Source organism: Triticum urartu, chromosome 3 (assembly GCF_003073215.2).
Source record: "Triticum urartu cultivar G1812 chromosome 3, Tu2.1, whole genome shotgun sequence".
Lineage (NCBI taxonomy): Eukaryota > Viridiplantae > Streptophyta > Magnoliopsida > Poales > Poaceae > Triticum > Triticum urartu.
The window spans coordinates 166,303,080-166,312,375 of NC_053024.1; the positions used below are offsets into that span (position 1 = coordinate 166,303,080).

At 42.1% G+C, this 9,296-nt stretch overlaps 1 pseudogene; it reads left to right on the plus strand.

The window, feature by feature from the left end:
* LOC125546755 overlaps nt 1–8,782 on the plus strand; it is a 29,780-nt pseudogene extending 20,998 nt beyond the window's left edge.
* Nucleotides 8,783–9,296: the final 514 nt, after the last annotated feature.

Genomic DNA, 9,296 nt, shown 5'->3' on the forward strand with positions numbered 1-9,296 from the left:
GTTGAGATCGATGAATTGTGGGTTTATGATCAAGATTATCTATGAACAATATTTGAATCTCCTCTGAATTCTTTTATGTATGATTGGTTATCTTTGCAAGTCTCTTCGAATTATCAGTTTGGTTTGGCCTACTAGATTGATCTTACTTGCAATGGGAGAAGTGCTTAGCTTTGGGTTGAATCTTGCGGTGTCCTTTCCCAGTGACAGTAGGGGCATCAAGGCACGTATTGTATTGTTGCCATCGAGGATAACAAGATGGTTTTTTTTATCATATTGCATGAATTTATCCCTCTACATCATGTCATCTTGCTTAAGGCGTTACTCTGTTTTCATGAACTTAATACTCTAGATGCATGCTGGATAGCGGTCGATGAGTGGAGTAATAGTAGTAGATGCAGGCAGGAGTCGGTCTACTTGTGTCGGACGTGATGCCTATATACATGATCATACCTAGATAATCTCATAACTATGCTCAATTCTGTCAATTGCTCAACAGTAATTCGTTCACCCACCGTAAAATACCTATGCTCTTGAGAGAAGCCACTAGTGAAACATATGGCCCCCGGGTCTATCTTCATCATATTAATCTTCCAATACTTAGTATTTTTCTTTGCTTTCATTTTACTTTGCATCTTTATCACAAAAATACCAAAAATATTATCTTATCATATCTATCAGATCTCACTCTCGTAAGTGACCGTGTAGGGATTGACAACCCCTTATCGGTGTTGGTTGCATGGATTTATTTGTTTGTGTAGGTATGAGGGACTCGTGCGTGGTCTCCTACTAGATTGATACCTTGGTTCTCAAAAACTAAGGGAAATACTTACGCTACTTTGCTGCACCACCCTTTTCTCTTCAAGGGAAAACCAATGCAAGTGCTCAAGAGATAGCCGTATTTCAGACTCATGCCCATGTCCAAAGGTATGAGACCTTTGACAAGTACTTTTCCTACAAGATGGAGGAGAATAGCTCAGCTAGTGAGCATGTGCTCAGAATGTCTGAGTACTACAATCACTTGAATCAAGTGGGAGTTAATCTTCAAGATAAGATAGTGATTGACAGAGTTCTCTAGTCACTATCACCAAGTTACTAGAACTTCGTGATGAACTATAATATGCAAGGGATAACGGAAACGATTCCCAAGCTCTTCGTGATGCTAAAATCGACGAAGGTAGAAATCAAGAAAAGCATGAAGTGTTGATGGTTGACAAGACCACTAGTTTCAAGAAAAAGGTCAAAGGGAAGAAGGTGGACTTCAAGAAGAACGACAAGCAAGTTGCTGCTCAAGTGAAGAAGCCCAAGTCTGGACCTAAGCCTGAGACTAAGTGCTTCTACTGCAAAGGGACTGGTCATTGGAAGCAGAACTGCCCAAGTATTTGGCGGATAAGAAGGATGGCAAAGTGAACAAAGGTATATTTGATATACATGTTATTGATGTGTACTTTACTAGTGTTTATAGCAACCCCTCAGTATTTGATACTAGTTCAGTTGCTAAGCTTAGTAACTCAAAATGAGAGTTATAGAATGAACAGAGACTAGTTAAGGGTGAAGTGACGATGTGTGTTGGAAGTGGTTCCAAGATTTATATGATCATCATCGCACACTCCCTATACTTTTGGGATTAGTGTTGAACCTAAATAAATGTTATTTGGTGTTTGCGTTAAGCATGGATATGATTTGATCATGTTTATTGCAATACGTTTATTCATTTAAAGTCAGGGAATAATTGATGTTCTGTTTACATGAATAAAACCTTCAATGGTCATACACCCAAGGTGAATGGTTTATTGAATCTCGATGGTAGTGATACACATATTCATAATATTGAAGCCAAAAGATGCAAAGTTAATAGTGATAGTGCAACTTATTTGTGGCACTGCCGTTTAGGTCATATTGGTGTAAAGGGCATGAAGAAAATCCATGCTGATGGGCTTTTGGAATCACTTGATTATGACTCAGTTGATGCTTGTGACCATGCCTCATGGGCAAGATGACTAAGACTCCATTCTCCGGAACAATGGAGCGGGCAACAGACTTGTTGGAAATAATACATACTGATGTATGCAGTCCGATGAGTGCTGAGGCTCGCGACAGGTATCGTTATTTTCTGACCTTCACATATGATTTGAGCAGATATGGGTATATCTTCTTGATGAAACATAAATCTGAAACATTTGAAAAGTTCAAATAATTTCAGAGTGAAGTGGAAAATCATTGTAACAAGAAAATAAAGTTTCTACGATCTGATCATGGAGGAGAATATTTGAGTTACGAGTTTGGTCTTCATTTGAAACAATGCGGAATAGTTTCGCAACTCACGCCACCTGGAACACCACAGCGTAATGGTGTGTCCAAACATCGTAACCGTACTTTATTAGATATGGTGCAATCTATGATGTATCTTACCGATTTACCACTATCGTTTTGGGGTCATGCATTAGAGACAACTGCATTCACATTAAATAGGGCACCATCTAAATCCGTTGAGATGACACCATATGAACTATGGTTTGGCAAGAAACCAAAGTTGTCGTTTCTTAAAGTTTGGGGTTGCGATGCTTATGTGAAAAAGTTTCATCCTGATAAGCTCAAACCCAAATCGGAGAAATGTGTCTTCATAGGATACCCAAAGGAGACAGTTGGGTATACCTTCTATCACAGATCCGAAGGCAAGACATTCGTTGCTAAGAATGGGTCCTTTCTAGAGAAGGAGTTTCTCTCGAAAGAAGTGAGTGGGAGGAAAGTAGAACTTCATGAGGTAATTGTACCTGCTCCCTTATTGGAAAGTTGTTCATCATAGAAATCTGTTCCTATGACTCCTACACCAATTAGTGAGGAAGCTAATCATGATGATAATGTAACTTTAGATCAAGTTACTACAGAACCTCGTAGGTCAACCTGAGTGGTACGGTAATCCTGTTCTGGAGGTCATGTTACTTGACCATGACGAACCTACGAACTATGAGGAAGCGATGATGAGCCCAGATTCCACGAAATGGCTTGAGGCCATTAAATCTGAGATGGGATCCATGTATGAGAACAAAGTGTGGACTTTGGTTGACTTGCCCGATGATCAGCAAGCCATAGAAAATAAATGGATCATCAAGAGGAAGACGGACGCTGGTAGTAATGTTATTATCTACAAAGCTAGACTTGTCGAAAAAGGTTTTTGACAAAGTTCAAGGCGTTGACCACGATGAGATTTTCTCACTCGTAGCGATGCTTCAGTCTGTCCGAATCATGTTAGCAAATTGCCACATTTTATGAAATCTAGCAAATGTATGTTAAAACTACATTCCTTAATGGATTTCTTAAAGAAGAGTTGTATATGATGCAACCAGAAGGTTTTGTCGATCCTAAAGGTGCTAACAAAATGTGCAAGCTCCAGCGATCCATCTATGGACTGGTGCAAACATCTCGGAGTTGGAATATACGCTTTGATGAGTTGATCAAAGCATATAGTTTTATATAGACTTGCGGTGACGCCTGTATTTACAAGAAAGTGAGTGGGAGCACTACAACATTTCTGATAAGTATATGTAAATGACATATTGTTGATCGGAAATAATGTAGAATTTTCTGGAAAGCATAAAGGAGTATTTGAAAGGAGTTTTTCAAAGAAAGACCTCGGTGAAGCTGCTTACATATTGAGCATCAAGATCTATAGAGATAGATCAAGACGCTTGATAAGTTTTTTTCAATGAGTACATACCTTGACAAGATTTCGAAGTTGTTCGAAATGGAACAGTCAAAGAAAGAGTTCTTGCCTGTGTTACAAGGTGTGAAATTGAGTAAGACTCAAAGCCCGACCATGACAAAAGATAGAAATAGAATAAAAATCATTCCCTATGCCTCAGCCATAGGTTCTATAAAGTATGCCATGTTGTGTATCAGATCTATTGTATACCCTACACTGAGTTTGGCAAGGGAGTACAATAGTGATCTAGGAGTAGATCACTGGACAGCGGTCAAAATTATCCTTAGTGGAATAAGGATATGTTTCTCGATTATGGAGGTGACAAAAGGTTCGTCGTAAAGGGTTACATCGATGCAAGTTTTGACACTGATCCAGATGACTCTAAGTCTCAATCTGGATACATATTGAAAGTGAGAGCAACTAGCTAGAGTAGCTCCGTGTAGAGCATTGTTGACATAGAAATTTGCAAAATACATACGGATCTGAATATGGCAGACCCGTTGACTAAACTTCTCTCACAAGCAAAATATGATCACACCCTAGTACTCTTTGGGTGTTAATCACATGGTGATGTGAACTAATATTATTGACTCTAGTAAACCCTTTGAGTGTTGGTCACATGGCGATGTGAACTATGGGTGTTAATCACATGGTGATGTGAACTATTGGTGTTAAATCACATGGCGATGTGAACTAGATTATTGACTCTTGTGCAAGTGGGAGACTGAAGGAAATATGCCCTAGAGGCAATAGTAAAGTTATTGTTTATTTCCTTATTTCATGATAAATGTTTATTATTCATGCTAGAATTGTATTAACTGGAAACTTAGTACATGTGTGGATACATAGACAAACAGAGTGTCACTAGTATGCCTCTACTTGACTAGCTCATTGAATCAAAGATGGTTAAGTTTCCTAGCCATAGACATGAGTTGCCATTTGATTAACGGGATCACATCATTAGAGAATGATGTGATTGACTTGAACCATTCCGTTAGCTTAGCACTTGATCGTTTAGTATATTGCTATTGCTTTCTTCATGACTTATACATGTTCATATGACTATGAGATTATGCAACTTCCGGATACCAGAGGAACACTTTGTGTGCTACCAAACATCACAACGTAACTGGGTGATTATAAAGGTGCCCTACAGGTGTCTCCAATGGTACTTGTTGAGTTGGCATAGATCGAGATTAGGATTTGTCACTCCGATTGTCGGAGAAGTATCTCTGGGCCCTCTCGATAATGCACATCACTATAAGCCTTGCAAGCAATGTGACTAATGAGTTAGTTGTGGGATGATGCATTATGGAACGAGTAAAGAGACTTTCCGGTAACGAGATTGAACTAGGTATTGAGATACGGACGATCGAATCTCCGGCAAGTAACATACCGATGACAAAGGGAACAACGTATGTTGTTATGCGGTTTGACCAATAAAGTTCTCCGTAGAATATGTAGGAACCAATATGAGCATCCAGGTTCCGCTATTGGTTATTGACCGGAGATGAGTCTCGGTCATGTGTACATAGTTCTCGAACCCGTAGGGTCCACACGCTTAACGTTCTGTGACGATTTGTATTATGAGTTATGTGATTTGATGACCGAAGTTTGTTTGGAGTCCCGGATGAGATCGGGGACATGACGAGGCGTCTCAAAATGGTCGAGACGTAAAGATCAATATATTGGAAAGCTATATTCGTCCATCAGCAAGGTTCCGAGTGATTTGGGTATTTTTTGGAGTACCGGAGAGTTACGGGAATTCGTATTGGGCCCTAATGGGCCATACGGGAAATGAGAGAAAGGCCTCAAGGGTGGCCGTGCCCCTTCCCCATGGACTGGTCCGAATTGGACTAGGGAAAGGGGGCGCCCCTTCCTTTCTTCTCCTTCTCCCTTCCCTTTTTCCTATTCCATGTGGGAGGTGGGATCCTACTAGGACTAGGGAGTCCTAGTAGGACTCCACACTTTGGGCGCGTCCTATGAGGGCCGGCCTCCTCCTCCCTCCATCCTTTAGATACGTGGCCAAGGGGCACCCCATAGACACAAGTTGATCATTGATCTCTTAGCCATGTGCGGTGCCCTCCTCCACGATAATCCACCTCGGTCATATCGTCGTAGTGCTTAGGCTAACCCTCTAAGTGTGATGAAATTAATGAAGGATTTGATTCTCAGAGCCCTACAATAATTGTACGCCGTGTTTGAAATCATCATTATTATACGGTGGGTCACACCACCAACAAAAGTTGAAAATCTTCAATTGAGTTTTTCTTGAAATTCCTCTGTTGTTCAAATTCTTCAACTTTGCAATGTCTTCATTGTTTCCGTCGTTTTTCTTCATTGTCTATATAAATATATGAGTATATGTCCTCTACAGCATTCACTTATTGCTATTTCTTCAAGCCGTTTTCCTGCTAAGTGAATGTGATCGGACCCTTCCCCCTCTATGCTAAACTCAACCCAGTCTGTTCACAAATTCCTCATGTGCGTTCTATTTGAAACCCGTTCAAAATCTTCATTGTGTCCTTATCAGCTGAAGAATTTGCGAACGAATCATTAAAATTTTCATATCTGAATTTTCGGCGTTTGCCGCTCAAACCGTTCCACATTCCACGACAATACTTATCTATTCACCCATGATCTCACACTCTCTCCACCTCATAGTACGTGGGTAACACATGTCACACAGATGAGAAAGGTCAGGGGCACATTCGTCCATTTTCCTCGGACAAGCAGTTTTTCAACATGGCTATATATACCCCTTCCCTTCCTCGGTCTATTTTTACTTCGCTCGACCTCACTCCCTCGCTCGAGCTGTCAAAACCTAGCACCGCCGCTACTTGCATAGTCGCCGGTGAGGAAGAGCTTCGCTGCCTCGACCTCATCACCGTCATACTCACGCCGACCGCGGATTTCTTCACTCCACCGCCGCCATAGCTATCTTCCTCTGCCAAGTTAGGGCGTGGAAGATATGGACTGACGAACTTCCAATCTACATTCCCAGTTCATCGTGTTCATGGTCAAGGGTAATTAAAAGTTACTTTTACTGCCCTTATTGATTCCAGTGATTTCGTCAAAATCTTCAAAAGGTGTTTAGTCTTCAATCTTCACACTCTAAACACCTCACACATACATCTGTTCTTGATCTGTTCCCTAAGCCATGTTTTTTCTTCAAGATTCCTCAATTGTGTTGATTTTCAATCTACACAACTCTGGAACCTAAGTCAAAGAACGCTTAGTGAAATTCCTCAAGACACATCTGGTCAAATTCCCCAAACTTGTTCTTTTTGCAAAAACTTCTAAGAACGCATATGACCTCTCCAAACTCTTGGCACCTATACTCTATTCACAGGTACACATGTCTGCTACTGAATCACTAGGTTCTCATCAGCTTAACTCATTTGCAGCGTTCTTTGAAGAAAAACTGCACACCTCTTCAGAGAACTCAACTGTTCAAAGTCCTCAGCTGAAGAAAATGGACGATGGAAAGAAACCTTAGAAGGGAGGAAAGAAGTTGGAAATCAACACTGCATTTGAAATCCCTGAAGACATCTATGCAGGGTATTGCACTCTAGATGAGGCAATTCATGGAAAAGAAACGAAGAATGAGTGCAAAGTGCGCATTCAGAAAATAGAGAGGAGATGGGCCAGAGAAGGGAGGGAATAAAGATATGTGACTCCCAAGTACATGAAGAAATTTTATGTACACCCTCCATTCCCAAGACCTCCCTTGGCACCAGGCCAAGATGCTAATCCCTCAAGCATCAGACGAGGTGACGAATTTCCTGCTGAATGGGTCAAGCTAAGTTGGCCAAAGTAGCAAAAGAGGCAGTGAAGAAATTCAATGAAGACTCTGCTGCCACTGTTGAGGCCTCTGCTAGCAAGCCCAAGAAGGCTATGCCAAAGAAGCCCGCACATAAGCCCGGTCCTTCTTCTTCAATGCCCTCACGGCCAAGCTCCTCAGCATTGCCCTCTCGGCCCAGTTCTGCTAAGCCCTCACGGCCAATTCCTCAAGCTGCCCCAGTTCCTCAAGTTCCAAAACCCTTAGCTCCTCCGGCAAAGTCCTCAGCACATGTGCATATTGCCTCGTGTCAAAGCACCACAGGTAAATCAATTGCCTCAGGAGCCTCAGCAAGTTCTTCGGCTCCTCTACATTCCTCAACAGGCCCCACATTCCTGAAGACTAAGGCCACTGCTGGACGAGGCACTAGACCAAGTCCTCAAAAGAAGCATGTCACTTTTCAAGTACTGTCCTCTGATGACGAAGCTGATGACGATGAACTCGCGGAAATCATCATAGACAGACAGCAGAGAGCCGCTAGAGCCAAAGGAAGTGAAGTTCCTCTCCTACTGGATCCAAAGTTGATCCTTGAATACATTGATCTCTGGCACAAGGACCCCAACACTCCTATGCCAGACTTCAAGTTGACTTCTGGCCAAAGTCACATGTTGACCGCCTTCATAGGCGAAGAAAAATGGAAGTTTGAGAAGGCCAGGCAGCTGAAGAAAGTGCGGTACAAGAAAGAGCGCTATCTGAAGAAGAACGTTGTCAAGATGACAACTGATGAACTTGTGACTGTTCAAGCTGAAATTAAAAACCTCAGTGATGAATTTGATGCCTACCATGCTGACTGGAAGGGAGCCAAAGTCAGATTTGTGAAATTGGCAAAGACATTCACCTCCAATGTTGCTACTCAAATGCACATTGAAATTCCTCAGGCTGAAGCATCTGCTCAGTCGACTGAAGAACATGCCAGCACCGCTGATGAAAATCAGGCTGCTGAAGAAAATGAGAGTACCAGGGCTGATGACTGCATTCCAGCTGCTGATGAGATTGCCAGGGCAACCACTACTGTTGCGCCTGAAGAACAAGCCAGGCCAGAGGCATCAACCGCTGAGCCTGAAGAATCTGAACCAACCAGGGCAACTGCATCAGTTGTGCCTGAGGAAACTGAACCTATTTCCTCTGCTCCTCCTGCACCAACAACAAGTACAGTTCTTCCTTCTGCATCAGAAGTGAAGAAAACCAAAGCTGCGGAGCGAGCAGCAGTGAATAAAAGGAAAGCATCTACTTCATCTTAGTCTTCAGCACTGAATAAGATGAAGAAATTGACAAGCTCTTTCGAGAATCTGATTAATGCTATTCCAGTTTCAAGCATGCCATCAAAGGAACTCGTTCCTTTTGGTGAAGATTATGTGATCCCAAGCGGATCGGATGAAGACGTTCCTTCTGCTGCTTCTTCAGAGCAGTTGGACGAAGAAATTGAAGCGGGTGATATCCCTTCAACTCCAATCATCTCATCGCCTATGCCTCAGTTCACAGCTGAAGAGGTAGGAGTTGAAGAATTAAATGAAGAGGATGAAGACGTGGATATTGGGTGCTCCACTCCAGTGCTAAATGATGACTATTGGGATAGTCAGCACCCCAACTCTCCGCTCTTCACCCCTCTACAACAAATCCCTCGGTCCCCTGTGCACATTGAAGTTCTTATGGGCTCTGATGAACCTTGTATCCCTGAAGCAATTCCAGCCACTAGTGCTGATGAAAATGCTACTGAAGCAATTACAACCACTAGTGCTGATGCAAATATTGATG